The following is an 18,713-nucleotide window of genomic DNA, read 5'->3' as shown; positions in this document are numbered from 1 at the left end:
GTCTGTAATATCAGAATGTATCTTGTAATATCATGCTGTATCTCCATAAGAGCTTGTAAAGACGGAACGTAACACCGCAGAGGATGTAACATAGCTGGGCTGCAGGTAAACACTCAATAAATTAATTAGAAAAAATTAAGGCCTTGGAAGCGTCAGCCTAGAAAACAAAACAACAACAATAATCACAGAGGTGCCCAGATGTCGTACAAAGGAATTTTATTTATAACCTACTAGGAACTCTAGGAGGCTATGTGGATCGAGGATGAATAATAATGAAATAACAAGACTGGTGGTTTGATTTATATAACTGCCCTTTTACTAAAATAATTTGCTTAGTTTTTTCTTTTATCTTTAACTTTTAAGTACACATGTATTAAAATATATTAATTACAAAAAGGAGGGAGCCCCGGGGCAACAAAATACATATAAAAGTAAAAAAAAATCATATCTCTTTAACTTGACCCTGGTTTTAAGTGAGCTCGCAGGCTCAAAAGAAAGAAACAATTACATTTTTTTTAAATTTTCTTTTCAAATGAATTTAGCTCAATCCTGTGTCCTGGCACCGGAGGTTACGGTAGATTAAAGTCCAGAAGAAATCATTTTATGTAGAAACTTGTATGTCGACCGGAGAGGGGAGAAAACTTCTGACTGCATGAGCCCAATCACGGACTGCTAATTTGACAGTGAAGTTCCATTCTAATTTGGGGTCTTGAAGCTAATCTTGGGAAGGCAGCTCCCGGCGCGGAAGTTCGCGGTAGCCATGTCGAGAAAAGAAGAACTAATTTAGATTTAAAAAAAACTATTAAGGGCAGCCAAATTTAAAAATAAGACAGTTGAGGCCTCAATGCCCTGATGTTGGCGACTACATGACGTAGTGTCGAGTCTTGGAAGAACTACAGAGTTGGACTCTCGTGAATTGCGAAGCATGGTCCGCACAGACCAGATGCTGCCCGCCGAATCTTTGAAAAGGGCATTGTGGCGCCTAATTAAAGCAGGTTACTGTGCTCATCCAAAAAGGGGGAGGTGGTGATTGCCCGAAGGTGTCGGGAGATACCTGAAGGGGCGAAGCAGACTGCAAAGCACTCGCTGCGCTCTCAAGCGAGTCGCAGGCGAACTAAGATCGCAATCGCACTGCGACTGCTACCAAGGTCGATTGTGACAAGCTGTCTCTTATGGGAGGGATGAGTAGTGCGCTCTGGCGGCAAAGATGAGAACCTGACTGGAGGGTCACAGAAACGTCCGCTAGAGTGTACTGGTGACACTCGCAACCAGCGGACCAAGCAAGGTTAAGGATTTTTCCCACCGCTAGGCTTCGCTGAGGGCTCTGTTTGACAAGGGCGAATGTCCTTTTGGAGACCATGTACCCTGAGCGGGTTCACGGGGGTCGATGCTCCGGGTTGAATTTCTCGTGAAGCCACAGGTGGGAGATGAGGGAAGGGGGGTCTAAAATTGCTAAGTCGCCTGGGAACGGCGTCGTGTGGACCGTCCCGAGGCGTCGCCGAGGACTGTAATATGGTCCTCGACGTGCTGCGAAACCGCTTACCTATGCTTGCATCCGAGAAATGAAAGTTGTTAGCCGTGGGCTTGGGGTAGCATTCGCTAGCACGAAAAGTCATACTGTTACAGGGAGAAATCATGATGCAAACCGCGGCCGAGATTCCGCGATCACCAAATGTCAGCAAAAGGTATCTAATTGGGCCTGCGAACAAGCGCAGGTGCACTAGGTTGCACAAGATTACGTCGGAGTGTACAGTAATGGAAACAAAATTAAATGACATTAAAAATGCAACCTTATTTTTGGGTATCCATCTATAAAAATTAAAAATAAAATTCAAAATTCAAAATTTGTGCCCGAAAATTATGATAAACAGCACAAGGACAAGGGTCAACTCCCCTCACGAGGCAGGGGAAGTATCAGTGGAGCTTGGTGGGAGTTGTTGCACACGAACCCTGGGAAGCGCTGCACACGCACGCTTGGTCACATGGCCCTCAATAAAGGACAAGGGGCACTCCTGTGCAGTCTATAACAGAAAGCTCATCGACTAATTTGTCAGAGTTTTCCCGGCAGTGCCGGGCAGCAGCCACTAGAGGAATCGTGGTAAGACATCCCATGGCTGATAAACACCTCTTGGAGTATCGTGGTAAGACAGCTCATTAAAGGTGTTAGATCCAGGAACTGTGTGGACCATAGGGGATTCGCTGTAACACATTCCAGGCAGTGTGCGACGTTCGTACACTGTGTGAACTCTCGTCTGAATGTGTATAAGTCCGCAGCAATACATACAGTGTATCTAACTGATATTGTATAAAGAACTGTTCAATAAAACGACCTTACTACCGGCTTGAATTGTCATATTGTGTTATTGCACTTAATTATCACATCCTCACACTACCTTCAAGCAAGGATGGACTGTATGCATCTTCCCAGCCGCTCGGGATAGTACAGGTCCAGTCGTCTGAACCTCGCTTATATACTCGAGGCCTAATGGTATACTACATGAGTCAAAATATTGACTGTATTTAAAAATAATATTTTATTAGGTACCCTAAAATTATAGCAATAAAAACACACAACTTCCGTTTTTACACATTTATTTAGAGAAATTACACAAATGCATATTAAGTTAGGGAATTAAGCATTTTCGAAAGCAAAGTCTTTAATGCTGCACGAACTGCCTCGTCGACTCTGGTTCCAACTGGTTCGTTGGCTCCGGTTCCAACTGGTCGCAGGTCACGGGATCAGGAACACAGGTTACCACCTGGTCATCTTCTCCGCCGACGACACCTGCGGTGAGACATTGTGCCGGAAATTAGGCATTTCGTCACCTTTTTTAATTTTTTCTATAATTTTAAAATTGTTTGAGGTTTCTTATTTTTTAATTTATCTGGTTGTTAATGGGGGTGATTTACTTTTTGTTAGGCCGGTGTACGCCACGGATTTAAACTTTGTGCCAGTGGACCGAAGCCCCTTCCCAGGGGGCCAATCTGATATTTTGCTGTCTAATATGGACAGGGTCAGCCCGGTTGAAATTTCTCTCGCCTGCAGTCACGTCCCGAGTTTGTAATTTTAATTCCCTGCATGACCAAAACTGCATAGAGCAGCTTCTGGGCTGCAAGCTGCTACTTCTCAGAGAGCTGCTGAGAGTAGTAAGTCTTGTCACGAAAGCGTATCCCATGGACGGTTGTTCCCAGCTTCGTTGCGCCTTTTGTTTCCTTCACCCTTCCCCCTTAGTTCTGAGAAATCCAGGAGCAGTGACCTGACATGAACTTAGCCAAGAGACCTCCGCGAAACCTAGCGGCAGAAAAAAGCAACTTCACCCATGGTGGCAAACGAGCTGAGACTACGCTCGTGACACCTGGCGGCGAGTCAGTTCACCGCCTCCGTTAGTTCCCCTTTACACCGTCAGAGCGCAGCGCCGCTACGCCTTATGGCCCTATGCTTCTTCCTCCCGACCTGTAGAAGTCGATTGTTCGTTGTCTTCGTTTCGGTCCGGTAGAGAGCGCGCATGTCATGTTCTTGTCACGCCCGCCTCGGACTCCTTCGGAAATTTTCGGCTTAGAACCGAACTTTCCCCCCTCCTCCCTAGGGCTTTAGCGCCTGTTTTAATTAGAAGCCTCGTCCGCCCTCGTGGACTCAGTCTTCTGATCGCGGCTACTGACCACGTCTTCTCGACATCCTCTGCGCTAGGAGGTTTTTCGCGGGAATTGCGAATTCGGGTGCAGAAGAGATGTAGTCAGTTGCTCTAAGGGATGTGATCGCATTTGTTCAGTAGTCGGTCAGTAGTAGTAATTAGTTCAAGTCATGTCTCTAATTTTTAAGTTTTAGTATTTTTTTTTTTTACATTTTTCGGCTTCGTTCGCGCATCCGCGTCTTCTCGGTCCGCGACATCCTAATGTCGGCGCGAGACACCTAGTGAGCTCCGAACTCTACACCCTGTTTGGTGAGTAATCCGGCCTTTTCCCCCACATTCCCGTTGGTTGGCCTTTTGCACCGATGGTGTAGGGCTGTCTGGAAGCAAGTCTAATTCGTTTTGAATTTGATTTGGTTTTCAGACAGGGTCGAAGTGCTGGAGAGACAAATTGCTCCCAGCTCGTGGTCCTGCACCTCCACTGCGGGTCACGTTAGAAGAGATGTTTCCGCGACCCGACGTTATCTTTTGAAGACCCGGGTGGTAATGTAAAATCAACATCCCCCCCCCCCCCCCCACTTTCTAGCTACGAACTACATTAATCGAATAGCCCACCAGCGAACAGTGCTTTCCTCAAGAATATGTAGAATCAATAAAAATAATCATCGATGTAATAATTGGACAAATCAAATTTTGGTGTGATACTTATAAATTTTTGTTTATGTAATTGTTTGTTGGTAAAGTTAAGTATGTGTTGTTATACTAATATAGGGCCGGCCCTTTCTCGAAAAACTAAAGTATATTGTTAATATCATTAATTGGGAAACTTATAAATTCCAAATCAAATGGAAAACGGAATTCATTATTTCCATTTTTAAATAAAACAGGGAACCTATAGACCAAGCTACTTGTGTAGTGTTAATTTATTTATGATATACCTTCTTCCCTTAAACGATCTACCAGCTCCCCAGTTGCTTGTGTCAGGGAGTTCCAGATTGTCTTGTTCTCCACCTCGTGCCACCTCTGTTCAATAAACTTATTTTTCTTATTATTCTTACCCAGCAAGTTTCCAAGGCTCTTTTTAATTAATTTAAAATAATTCAATTTTGAGGCACGAGGGGCGTTACAACATGGTCGATGATGTCTGTGACCATGTCTGTGCCAGGGCTTTGGCTCAGTGCTAGTTGGAACAGATTCACTGTCTGAACTTCGACGACGAGACGCACTGCATTTGGACGTCTGCGTAGAAGCATCACAGGTCGCAACAGGTTGCAACACGCTCATGTTTGGTGTTGCTCGTGCAGACGAGGCGACTACCTCACCGATGCTAGCAGGAAGGTTTGTGCTGTCTCATGTGATAGACGGCGCAGTTTCCAGGTTCGCAACAATCTAATACCTGCTGAGTCGGTTCGTAGGACACAGGAAAGTGCGCAAACTGCCAATGCTGAGCGCCTCCATCACAGGTTTCTGTATATGTACGTAAATACCCGGCATCCCAATAGCTGTACTCGACACTGATGAAGCTAGGTCTTACACTCACGTACACATTAGCAGGATGAAACGTAAACATCTTCTTGCAGGTCGACGTCAACTGAAGGCACGAATGGATGCACACCTTTTATATATGCAGGCTCCTACTAACACTGTGTATTCCATTTCTGCATTAACTGCGAGTTTGTACCGGCACATACTCGTTCAAACTTGTCACGTGGCTGCACGTCATATATTGCACTAAGCTTGCGCAGGGAAGGACAGCCAAAATCGTTCTGTAGGTCTACAATTTCAACTGACGCATCACACAACTTGCTCAGCCATTTCTTCTGCTCAGGTCCAGTAACGAAAATTATTTTGTTTTGAAATAATAAATCATCAATAGTGGTTTTCTCTTGGTGGTATGGAATTTTACCTTCGTCCCACTCCAGGCCATTGTCTAATAATTTCCAGGGATACGGAGGTCGGAACGTGTGAGTTCAAGTCTTGTCTCCGGAGGTGACGCTAATTTCCCTGAACACGAATCCATTTTGCCTCTGGTAACCTTGCAGGTTGCAGTACATCTTGTCGCTAGCAATGCTCGGTCGTAACTAAATTATTATCGAAAACGAAACGGTATTTATGTCAGAATTTTCACTAGTTTGTCTTGACAATTGTACGATGCAAGTCGATCGTGAAGTAATCAGACAAAAAGCATAGGTTTTTGGTGGAATATTTCCGCTAGTCGATATCTCGATCCTACAGTCAATGATGTTTGAATTTATTCGATCATCCTGTTTGGAAACGTCAAACACCATTAATGGTGCCTTGTTCTTGAAACTGTCGGGACTCAGTATCGGTGACTGTCTCCGCCCATAGTATGCTTGCTGAAACTTGGCGTACATTTGATATGCGAGAAGAAATCTTCCACTTTCAAGTCCATGTTCATATCAACATATGGATAGCTTTCGCTGTTTAAAAATATTTTTACATTACGTATTTGACAGTTATCGAATACGGAACGACTTACTCCTGCATTGAGCTGTCTTCCGGTCTGAAGCCCGACGATGATGTAACTTGGTTTTTTCGTAGTGAAGCTGGACTTTACAATCCAATTGATACGCCGACTATGAAGCAAGCCAGGATAAGTTTCCAGGCTCCAAGATCGGAATGGCACATCGAAGGTCTTGCCATTTTCTATGTTCTTCAACATCTTGACTCGTTCAACGGTGCTCACTTGGATGTGGGGCAGCATCCACACGATAGACTGTAGTGTTAGCGAGACATCTTGAGGGTTTTCTGCAGCAGCGACAATTGCATTAATGTGCATGTTGGCTAGAAGCAGTACGAGCTCTTGTTTCGAATTAATGATTATATTCATGTATTCCTCAGCGAATCCAAGAAGCATAGACAGAGGAACACAAACTTCTAACTTTCCTTCGGTATAAACCGGACTCTTATATTCATCCTCGAGAGTCCAACCGGCCATCTTTGCAGCAGACAGTTAATTTGGCGTGAGCGAAAGGTAATTTTTCATAACAGATGTTATGCCTACATCTCTTGTCTGGTCTACCTCGACGCCATTGAGTACATATGTAATACGCTCGATTAGGTGAAGAATACCATTGCAGGATATTGACGTCGTTGTCGGATGCGTACCATCCGCAATTGTCAGTGTGCCTCTTATACTTAGAAATGACTGCGAAGGTAAAGTACATATATCTTGGTACAGCAATGCGTACTACTGATGGTAGTGCGTACGGTCTGAGAAGGAAAGGCTGGTACTTGTGCTATTCCATTTTCGTAATGCTGTCATCAAAAATGACCGTATCTTCCACGTTGACGATTTCGTCTAACATATTTATTTGAAACTTGTCCAATACTAAGAAGATACTTTATGCTGTCAGGTGTTAATGCACCGATGTCTGGTAGAGAACTGTTATTATTCACACCAATGCGATTTCTTTTATAACTGTTTGGTGTTACGAACTTTATGCCCATCGCTTCAAGTGCAGACGTAATATAATTTCTTCGTCTTGAAAATTCACCAATCTTCCTTGCTGGTCAACGATTCTGATGAATACTTCGTGAGCGCACTTCACGACGACTGGAATGTAAATGATACTTTGCGTTACTTCGACCTGTTTATATCCTGGCGGCACCATCGGCGAAAACTCGTGCAGCATGTTGCTTAGTATTCATTTGAGATACATTCCACTTGCCAAATTACAGTTTATTCTTATGACATTCTCAGGTAAAATGTTTACTGCACGCGTAGATTCGTACGTTCTTCATGTATCATACACCTTTGGTTCGTATCCGATCATCGTACCTATGGTACTAGGTTTCATAAAGTTGATATTTTCACTGCATGTTAGAATGATTTATTGAGTGTTTGGATTTCCACGCAGTTGAAAGTCTATATCCTGTGGTAACATATCCCTGATGTAATTTGTAATTTCAATTTCGTAAGAGCCAACAGGTAACTGTATTTCATGAGCGGTCCCATCGCTTGTCAGGAAGCAGATCTTGCAATTTTCTTCGTCGATATTCGGTATGGAATTATACGTTTGAAAATCTACGATTCCGATACACTATTCTCCGTATAAATTCAAAGGCGGAAAATGGACCGCCCGCAGCTCTGATGCGTGATATGACAAGGTAAGTGTTATCGACATGACTAATAAATTTTCATCTGAACAGTTATTTTATAGGCAAAACAATTTTTTTCGCAGATAAATTTTTTTAGTTAAAAAGCGAAGACACAAGTGTCCGCTGTTTGTTTGATTAGGTGACTGTCCTGTTTCATAATTGTGGAAAAATGTAGTGGTCCAGCCCAGGTACCACCTAAGTTCTGGCAGAGGCCGTAAATTTCCAAAACTATCGTAATACTTGGCCATTTTTCCAGACTTTATGTACGCCACCTAGTGCGTGCCACGACCCGATCTAAATTAATTATGGCACGTTCACGTGTCTTTGGCTTGCTGGATAAAGTGTCTCGCATAAAAACGCCTCGGAAATTTGGTATTTTCAGTTTTCGAGCGTACTTGAATAAATCTATATTGGTGAGTGGATGTTTCGGCAAAGAACTTAGGATTTTTTCATTCGTTTCTTTCTCATGCCTCGACCTGATTTGTGAGGTTGCAAGTAGAGTTCTGCACCGTTTTTTTACCCATGGCAATGGCTTCTATGCTGGCATTGTGTCGTTGTGCTTCTTTTAACTGCTTGCGCTCATTCTTCGAAGTGTTGACTGCCCGCACTATACTGCTTGTTGCACCGATGTGGCCATCGAGAGCACCCAATGCCAGCAAAAGCAAAGGAAGAAATCCTCCCATAATCTTTTTGTCGAGGGTCTGTAATTTTTGCATGGCTTTTTGCATGCCTGCACCAGTTTTGCGTTTGGTCTTGCGTGAGTTAGTCTGTGACTTGATGGAACTGGCTCGACGAGCACCCAGTCCTAATTTGGTCTTTGTCTTCATGATTTTGGAAACGCCCCAGGCTGCGATTTTCTCTCCTAGTCCCGCGTTTGACGATTTACCCATATATTCGGCTTCCTGTGCCATTATCTCGTCGGCCCGGTGTCTGGATTCCAAATCCTTGCTTAATTAATGTGGAATATCGTGATGCCCACGTCACCGCCAGCTAACCTTTTCGCTAGTTTAGTGCCGGGGCCGTAGAATCTGTATCCGGGAATGTGTAGCTCGAAGGGTAGGTTGGTTTATCAGCGAGTTTACGAGTCCTGCACCGATGTGTTTTTTGTTCTTACATCTTCGAGTCATTGCGCACAACTGACCAGAAAGTATAAATACGCTTCTTTTATACAATTTTTTGTCAGTACAATTCAAGTCGTCAAGCAAGAAGTTTGTTTGCCCGTGCGCATTAAGCAAGAGGATGTATTTAGTGCGCGTGAATCACGACATGGCTTACCGTTGCCTTCTGCCATACGATGCATAATGGTGGGTCCGTCCAACTGCGGTAAAACGTGCGTTCTACTGAATTCATTAGAGGAGCCAAACTGTCTTAGGTTTAAAAATGTGTACCTCTATTCCAAATCGTTGCAACAGCCAAAGTACCAGCGACTAGCTACAGTTCTACAATCGGTGGATGGTCTGGAGTATTTTCCATTCAATGATAATGCGGATGTGGTACCTCCAAGCGAAACAAAAGCCAATTCCGTGTTTGTTTTCGACGATGTAATGTGCGAGAAGCAAGGCATAATACAAGAGTACTTTTCCATGGGCAGACACGCTAACGTAGACTGCGTTTACCTGTGTCAGACGTACAATCGTATTCCAAACTATCTCCTACGACACAACGCAAATGTCATAGTACTTTTTCGCATGTACGAACTTAATTTACGTCACGCTTATGATGCTCACGTAAACACCGACATTAATTTCCAGGAATTCAAAGACATGTGCTCCTTATGTTGGAAAAAATAACACGTATTCCTAGTTATAGTCAAAGACTGGCCTCTAAATAAGGGTAGGTACAGACAAGGTTTCGATCAGTTTATCGTCAAACATGAGTCATAGCATTTCAAAATTCGGTCGTAGCAGTCGAGACTTACGTACTGCTCTCAAGTTTCATGACGACGTTACCCGCAAATACATTTCGCTACTGGCTCATAAAGTAGAAAGTGTGAAAAACTAATTACTAGAGTATCTCGTTGCCATCGACCAGCGTGTGGAAGCCTCGGATTCTCGAATTCACGACATTATCGAAGTATCTAATGCACTAAGACGTGACGATTTGAGGAATTTTCAAAGTAGTCTGAAATCATCACTAACTCACTTGTCAACAAATTCATATTCAGTCAAACACAAGAAAGAAGTTTCTGCGAACGAATAAAAAAGTTTAAAAGGAGGTCTTGCAAATATGTTGTCAGCCAGTACAATGTAGAACCTGGACAGTGACCTTCATCGAGCTATACAGTTTGTTCGTGAAAAATATCTACTTGCTAGACGAACCTGCCTTGCACGTGAGATGGAAAATAAAGAGATATTTAAACCAATTTCAAGTCGCCTCGACGAACTTAAAAATAACGAATAACCAGCCATCAATGTGAAGACAGAAGTTGAAGATGAAATGCCAACTGTAAAGAAGAGAAAGTATGAACTAGATCGAGAAGAAGAGGACTTAACGAGTACAGAGTCCATGCACAAGAAAAAATACCAAAAAAATGACACCAAGTAAATGCAATGGTACGACCATACCTAATATCGTTTACTAGTCGAAATAATGACACGACCTATGGAGTGTTAAGAAAACCTAATAAGTGGTTCCTCGGTGCTAAAGAAACAGACTTTCTACCAGGAAATATCGTGCGCATAGAAGAGTTCTAAACGCACGGGACTCCGGGTCTGTAAGAATTGCTGTTTCGCAGGGAGCCTAAAGGATATTCTCACAAAGACTTACTAGAGTACAAAAAACAGCTAGAGCTAACCAATGCACATTTTCGCGATAACGATCCAGATAGTGGTGTATATAAAGACGACGATCACGAAAATATCGACATTCTTGTTAATCATGGTGAAGATTTAAAAAAGCTAGAAAGTGGTCAGAAATTTGACTATGTATATTTGGACGACCCCAATGAATTAGTGGATCGCCTTAGAATCCTACATGCTTCGCTTAGTGTAGGAAACTATTCGCACATCAACGAAATAGTCTCCATACTTGAAGAACTGAGGGAAGCTGGCTACATACAATGAATCGAACTGGAATCGCTAGCGAACTTCATGCTCCTGCTAGACGAAAATACCTTCGTCGCAAGGTTATAGTTTCGTGGAATTGATGATTTATTCCAGGTGGACCTTGTTGAGATGATACCATATTCCCGATTGAATAAAGGTTTCAAGTACATGTTGACAGTCATCGATGTTTATAGCAAGTTCGCTTGGGCTAGACCTGTAAAATCAAAGACTGCAACTGAAGTAGCCAAGGCCATGGACAATATTTTGCAGGATGGTCGTGTACCGTCGCACCTGCAAACGGACCTCGGGAAAGAATTCTTCAATGTAACCTTCAACGCTTTGATGAAGTATTGCATATACACTATTCTACATTTAGTAATGTTAAAGCCTCCATTGTCGGAAGGTTTAACAGAACTTTGCATTCCAAGATGTGGCGACAGTTCACGGCTAACGGAAATTACAAGTGGCTTGAAATCTTGCCGAAACTAATAAGCGAGTATAATTCCACAGTGCATTCTACAGCGAAAATGAAACCAAAGGACGTAAAGGACAATCGCCTACTTCGAACAGTGTTTTCAAACACGAAGAAGAAAGATCCACGGAAGCTTAAATCTAACATCGGTGACATTGTGCAAATCTCCAAGCTGAAAGGTATCTTAGATAAAGGTTTCACTGCGAACTGGAGTCCCGAACTTTTCTGTGTGACACATGTACGTGAATCAGAGCCTAGGATCTACTACCTCGAAGATTTGGACCATAAACCTATTCGTGGCGGCTTCTATGCCGAAGAGATTCAGCCTATGTTGTATCCTGATACGTACTTGGTGGAGAAGATTATAAAACGAAGAAATGGACGATCCGACGTTAAGTGGTGGGGCTTTCCACCTTGCTTTATTTCGTGGGTGGCAGATGCAGAAATCGAGAAATGCTCAAGACTTTAGTAATTTGATTTTTTTTTGTTCTTGTAGTGTAGAATTTATGTTATAATTGTTTTTGTTTTGTTTTTAAAAGAACTTGCGGTGTTTTTATTTTCTCAAACCTGTAACCTTTACCTGAAATTACTTCATTTTGTTTATTTTCCATGTATCGATTCTATAGTTAGATGAATGATTGATATTTTATTAATTTAATAATTTTTTTATAAATTTATGAGTCAATAAATACAAATTTCCAATATGGTGGACCTAACGGCTTACTGGAGGCTGGTAGTATAGGATTTTAAGCCTCTTTAAGAGTTTTTATCATGATTTATTGAAATTATTATTTTTTTACATAAAATTACAATTTTCTGCATCATACAGGGTTCGAACGAATGACAGGAATCGATCTAATAAATCAGAATATTTATTAAAAATTTATTATTGAATTTTGGAATTTTTTCCGAATCTATCATTAAAATTACGGATTTTCAAGATGGCGGACATGACATCATACTTCCTGATGATATATATGCTATGAAAAAGTGGTGGGGGTCAGTATGCCAGCAGCCACTGTGAGGGAAGGATCGATTGCCATTTTTATTTTCTGCCTTCACCAGGTTCGAACCGAGGACTCCAAGCTCCATGTCGTAAAAGTATGTTTTTTAAATATTTTTTATTAAAATTTTATTAATTGAATTTTTTATAAATTTTAATTTTTTTCATAAACATCCGATAATAAATAAAGATTTTCAAGATGGCGGCCGTAACAAAAATTGCAACATCATAAATAAAAATAGCAGAAAACAAAATGACATCTTCCAAATTGGCAGATCCAAGATGGCGTATCCAATATGGTCGCTGGGGTCAAGGTCAAGGGTCAAGGTCACGGCCATCCAAGATGGCGGTCGGCACCACAGGCACCACACCCTGAACCCTGTCCCCGGAGGAACTATTACATACTACTTATATCGATTGCTGTAATGATGTGAGAAAGAAAGAAAGAAAGAACCTCTTGGACCCCTCATAGCCTTAACTCTCCAGGGTTTTCTGTGTCCTTATACATTTTGAGGTACTTTGTTTGTGGTATGTCCCATTACTTGTGTGGAATGGTATTTTGAGCAACTTAAGTTAATTAATATCCTCGCAAGTAAATCTTCCTGGAGAGTGCTATGCATGTTGGCATCACCAACATTAGTCGCTGCTAAGCAAAGGCTAGTACTCATTACATGGCCGAGTTCTATACCAGTCTCTTGGAGTCTTACATATGCTAATTCTACATTAACTCCCTCTATGAACTCACAATGTTGGGTAAGATTCTGATCAGCAACTTTCAGTGGGTGCAGGAACATGATTATGCTAATTGGGAGTTTGCCACCATGGGCACTGATGGTGACTGCTCGCATTTCATGGAAGTATAACAGTCCTTCCCCTGTGATTGTCACGATTGTCTTTTCGATCTGCCCCTTGAACCCGTGAATGGAGTACCACCAAACAGTACAATGAAGAAACTTTTACTAACTCTCACACTGTGAAAAATATATACATATATTGCATGCCAAAACAATGCAGCACTATCTTTGGTATGGGGCCATCCTGGACAATGTTCAACATGTTCTATGCTTTGAGCAGAAGGCCTGGATGGCCAATTTCATTATCGTGCATATCGAATGTAGAGCTAAAGCTGCGAATACTCTCGAGAAATCGTTTTATAAGCTCATATCGAACAGTACTTTAGGAATATTTCTTCAAAATCTAAGGAAGGTATGCGATATTAGTGTTGTTTCACTGTATGATGGTAGTTATGGCATGGCAGAACTCATTGGTCGTCCAACTTTCAAGGCAAGGCAGATAACACTGGTCTACAAAAAAATTAATGCTGTCTCTATCATGAACAAAAACAGTCAATTTCGACTATGTAATTTGAAGTCCAAGAACAATAATATGATACCAGAAATGTTTTGTTAGCTCTTGGTTCAAATATATACATATATATGTATGCATATATAATGTACACATATAACGTATGTATGGAATTTCTCCCTTTGGTTCCTTACCTATGAAAATATTTACTCTGAGCATTTACGGTTTTTTTTTGTTTTCATTTGTAATCTACTTCTGGGACATCTCTCATGATATTCCAGCAATAGTATGCAAGCATAGATAAGATCCACTTGACCTGATACCTTATTTCCATTGCTGAAATGTCTTGATGGAAGCATTCCCCGTGCTCATCACTCACAGAACCACAATTGCTTGGAAAGAAGTCGAGATGCGAGTCCAAAAAGTATATTTTGAGCGACATATTCCAACTTAGCTCTTGGTGTGTCCTAAGACGTTTATTAACATCTAATAGTTAATCTTCAGTTCTTTGATTTCCCAAGAATTTGTGAACAATGTTTTTGAAGGCTACCCACTTTGCTTTCTCTTTCCCTTTAATGGCCCTATTAAATGTTCTATCCTTCAACAGCTCTCGAATTTGTGGTCCAGCGAAGATTCCATATTTGATCTTTGCATCACTGAGATGTGGGAATTTAGACTATAAATACATGACAGTTTCTCCTTCTTGATTAATCGCTTTCACTAAATTCTTCATTAAGTCCGAGCTTTATGTGTACAGGTGGCAGTAAGATATTATCATGGGAAATCTAAGGGAGTGTACTCTGCCAACCTTTCCCAGCCTGGCTAGGTTTAACCATTCCGAGAAAGGCCCGCAGTGGAAGTTGCCTTGAACCTTAGGTTCAATGGTGTCTTACCTCAAGGTGGAAAGTAGTTAGGCAGAAAAGTAGGCCGACTGAACAATCAGCTCACAAAATTAAAAGAAATATTTTGTTTTAGGTTAACTTGGGGGTAATATTTAAGTATAGTAAAAGATAGAAACCAACTCATTTTCAGACCATCATTTATATTTGATTTTAAAACAAACTTTGTGAGTATTACAGTATTACTTATAAATCTTCATAAACAATAAATAGAATATCATGAGTTACTTGTTACCTTTGGTACCTTAAATTTTAAAAGATGGGCCCCCAAAACATTAAATAAATAATTAACGTTACTTTAAATTACTTTAAATTTATGTTAGCAAAAAAAACAATAAGAACGATGAAAATTTTATAAAATAAATTTAGGTAGGTTGTCCAAATCATTTGCCGAAACATGCTTCATGCGAAGTATGAAAACGAAGAATCACTTTCCTGAATTCATGAGTGAGTGAATCCCGTAGCCGTCAGAAAAGGTAGAGGAGAACATCCTCTACTCCAAACAAGGGTTACAAGTTGTTCATAGCATGGCCGGCATAGAAAAGCACTCCTGATCCATGACTCGTGGGCCGCTATAAAAACATTTCAAAGACTAATTACATGATGAAATATTTAAAAATAAATGTCCAGCATGATTTCCAGAGAAATCTGCGAAAACTCACCCAATTGGCGGCTAACCAAACTTGAAATTACCGCATGAATGCGGTGGTAAATTAGAGCAGATAATTAACACTTGTTATTCACATGATGGTCGCCAAGAAGAAGGAAGTCACCATAGATGGCATTACACAGTTAACAAAACATTGTCACAAATGCGCAATTTAAAGAACAGTTCCGAAATTAGAATAGTACACTGCCTTGACCAAAATATAATAATTAAATAAACTATAAAATAATTAAATTGGTTCAGAGTTCTTTTCTTTGATTCTTGATGCACTTAAATTAGATAGTAATTATGTGATAATAAAAATACAATACAAATGGTTTGAACTAAACATACCTTCACTTAAAGACAAAATTACAAATAAATTACCCCCATAACAGAAATTCTTAAAAAAAATAAACCAGCGTTCAGTTTGCCGAAACAAAAAAAATAAACACACAAAGAGTTAAGCAAAGCGAGTGTACGCCCAGCTAAATGCTGCAAAACGGCACACACTCCCTCCCTCAAACCACAACATAGCAGGTGGGTGACAACAATCACTAAATTCTCCAAAACTTTATTAAGTCCCTGACAATTAAAATAAAACAAAAATTACATACACACTGCACAAACTTACTCTACCGAGGAGGATGAAGCTAGAGGAATGAGGATAGTACCTGAAGGAATGGTAGGAGTAGTATTAGGTGGAGTGGTCGCATTGGTCCGCGACTTCCACCAAATAAACAAACTGAGGATAAGAATACCTATCAAAACTAGGCAAGAAAAGGCTATAGCAATAGAACTTACATAGGACAATGACTCAACAACTGTGTGAATACATAATAGGTTAGCAATATCTTTAAAAAAAACTCCACTGGGTTGAGAAATTAGCAAATTATTTATGTCCTTAATCAAGGAGGTATTTAATGTTAGGTTAGACAAAATAGGCAAACTTAAGTGACTTAAATTAAAGTTAAATTTTGGAACGTGTACAGAAGGTAGTGATAAATTCAAATGTAGGGATGAGCTAACAGATCCAAAGGTTCGAAAGAACGGACTTACAATATCACAGTGTGATGCGTTGCTGATATATCCACTGCCAATTATGGACATGGTGAAAGGCTCAAAAGACATGGTAGAAGTTCTACACAGAAACGCAACATCAATAGAGTGGTTGGTGGTGAAGATCCATATGGAGTTAGTTTTTTGAAAAAAGGGAAGGTCCAACGGAACAATGGACTTATCACAAAATTCCATATACGATCTGCCGAGGAAAAGATTAAATTCACAGTTATTCATGTGAGAATCAAAAAACGGAAAAGTAGGAGGGCACAGGATGATACCATGTTCCTTACAGTCATCGAGTAACTTAGAGTTAATTGGTGCAAAACGTTTTCTATCAGGTCTATGAACTTTAAGAAGCATATAATGATGTAATTTAGAAAAGAAAAAGGGAAAACTAAAAACATTATAGAATTCAAAGCTGCTATCTTTAGTAGCCAAAGGGTACATTAACAATAACTTCCAAAGAATGATTATAGATCACCGCTTGAACATGACAAAGACCATAAAATAAGTGAAGATTTTCAATACAAACTGGGGCCAACATATACAATGGCAAAGAAATCAAGTGCTGAATCTTATCTAATAGCTGAAGGAAAACATTGGGTACTACTAAGGTGGAGCTTAACTTCCCATGTACACTATTTTCAATGGCTAGACGTAAGTCACATAGCTCATGTTGTGCGCTCGAGAGGGTTTCACTGACTCTAAACAGAAGGGTGTTTAAATCAATTCTGAGACTTATCATCATCATATTATCCCAAACTTCATGAACGGTGCTGTTAAACAGCTTAAAAAATTCATTGTAGCTGTCTAAATAATGTACTGCTAAATTTTTAATGAGTTTAGTATTATTAAGCACTCTCTCTTCCAAATCCTTGACAACAATCATATGGTGGAAAACACTGGTAGCAATATCTTCTTGATTTTTTGTTACTGATTTTAAATGTTTTTCTAACATCACGAGGTCATTATTATCTAGAGTTCCAAAAACTGTTTTGAGCACTGTACCTCCAAAATTAAATAAACCACGTCTTTCGCGTGTATCCCTTCGGGGCAAAAGTGAAGTTAAAATTTCTGTTTTGTATGCTAAAAAGTTCTCCCTGAGCTGCGGAATGACAAAAGCAAAATCTTGATTCATAGAATATTTTTTGGAATACTGTTCGTTATTAAGTAGAAGAACTTGATCCAATGTTGTTTACAACTGTGCACTTTCATCGTGTAAATTAAGAAGATCAAATCTCAACACAACAGAATAGTAACTGTCCGAAAAATGTAGCTCATGACCTTTCTCAAGAAGAACACCAGATTGTAATTGTTTTACCGTGATGTTGGCAACCAAGGCGTGGATGCATGTGAGAATGCACAACCGCCCAATCATGGCGCAGAAGCACAACGTTGTGAGTCAGACGGGAAAAAAAACACAGGGACACTGGAACATGAAACAAAAGGGGACCAAGGTGGTCAATAGATGACTAAAAAAATCACTTAACATCTACTATCAAACCAAATTCATTACCCTTATACCATTAAAAAAAACTAACAAAAAAACTTTATTCCCTTAAACTACATAACAAATATATCAAAGGTTGCAACCGACTTAAAATTAGTACCATGGAGTTTTACTTATCTCTTCTTGTTACTTTATTAACTAACAAAGTGAATATTATAGGCCTTTAACATGTAAATTAAAGTTTCCTGGGTTATAAAGACTAGGATCGGTGGGTGATCAGACCACGATCAACTGAGTCACAGACCTGAATGAAATGTAAACCAACAGTGAGCACAAGGTTAGATTCTGCAGCACCTAGACAATGTCCACTCAAACTGGAGGTGGGGAATAATATCTCTTTAAATGTGAAATGTGTGCTCTAGTCACATAAGCTCCTGAGTCAGGGTTAACTAGGCTTACTGTGACTGGCGTGAGAAAACGTTGGATTTGAAAAGGGCCTGACCAACGAAATTACAATTTTGCCATCTTTTTATCCACTGCTTTGCTTGTGGGATGAGCCTTGCAAAGAATTAGATCACATCGTCGAAAAGGATTGTCAATTCTATTCTTATTATATTTTAAGCGGCTCCTTTCGTGAGACCGTTTGAGATTTTTAAGGGCAGAAGCCCAAACTTCCTTAATATTTTTAGGGTTTTCTGGTAATAACTCGTTCAGACACCAAAGATTAGATAATGGGTTGTTTGGAGCAAAAGTGAACATTAAATTGAAGGGTGTAGTTTTGTGAGATTCATGGCGGGAGTAATTGAATGCCATTTGAAGCCAAACTAAATTTTTGTCCCAACTACACTGATCTTGCGCATGGAAAGCGATTAACGCTGATCGGAGGTTACGATTGAACCTTTCCGCATGCGAAGGTGGAGAGTAGTAGGGTGACAAGGTGATATGGCGTATGCCATGGGTGAGACACATACTCTTAAATAATTTAGAAGTGAACTGGCTACCATTATCAGAGACGATAGATATCGGAACGCCAAAGTTTTGGAAAACACGAGTCTGAAGAGCTCGAATTGTAGATGGTGCC

General features: G+C 40.5%; 1 long non-coding RNA gene across 1 annotated transcript in view; it reads right to left on the bottom strand.

Annotated features, from left to right (window-relative positions):
* Positions 1-2,670: 2,670 nt before the first annotated feature.
* Positions 2,671-18,713, bottom strand: part of LOC134531484 (uncharacterized) — a 101,091-nt gene continuing 85,048 nt past the window's right edge. The window contains exon 3 of the long non-coding RNA XR_010075006.1: positions 2,671-2,785. This is a non-coding gene — a long non-coding RNA (uncharacterized LOC134531484). The remainder of the gene's footprint in view (positions 2,786-18,713) is intronic.

This window comes from Bacillus rossius, chromosome 3 (assembly GCF_032445375.1).
Source record: "Bacillus rossius redtenbacheri isolate Brsri chromosome 3, Brsri_v3, whole genome shotgun sequence".
Classification (NCBI taxonomy): Eukaryota; Metazoa; Arthropoda; class Insecta; order Phasmatodea; family Bacillidae; genus Bacillus; species Bacillus rossius.
This window is presented reverse-complemented; position numbering and strand designations above follow the sequence as displayed.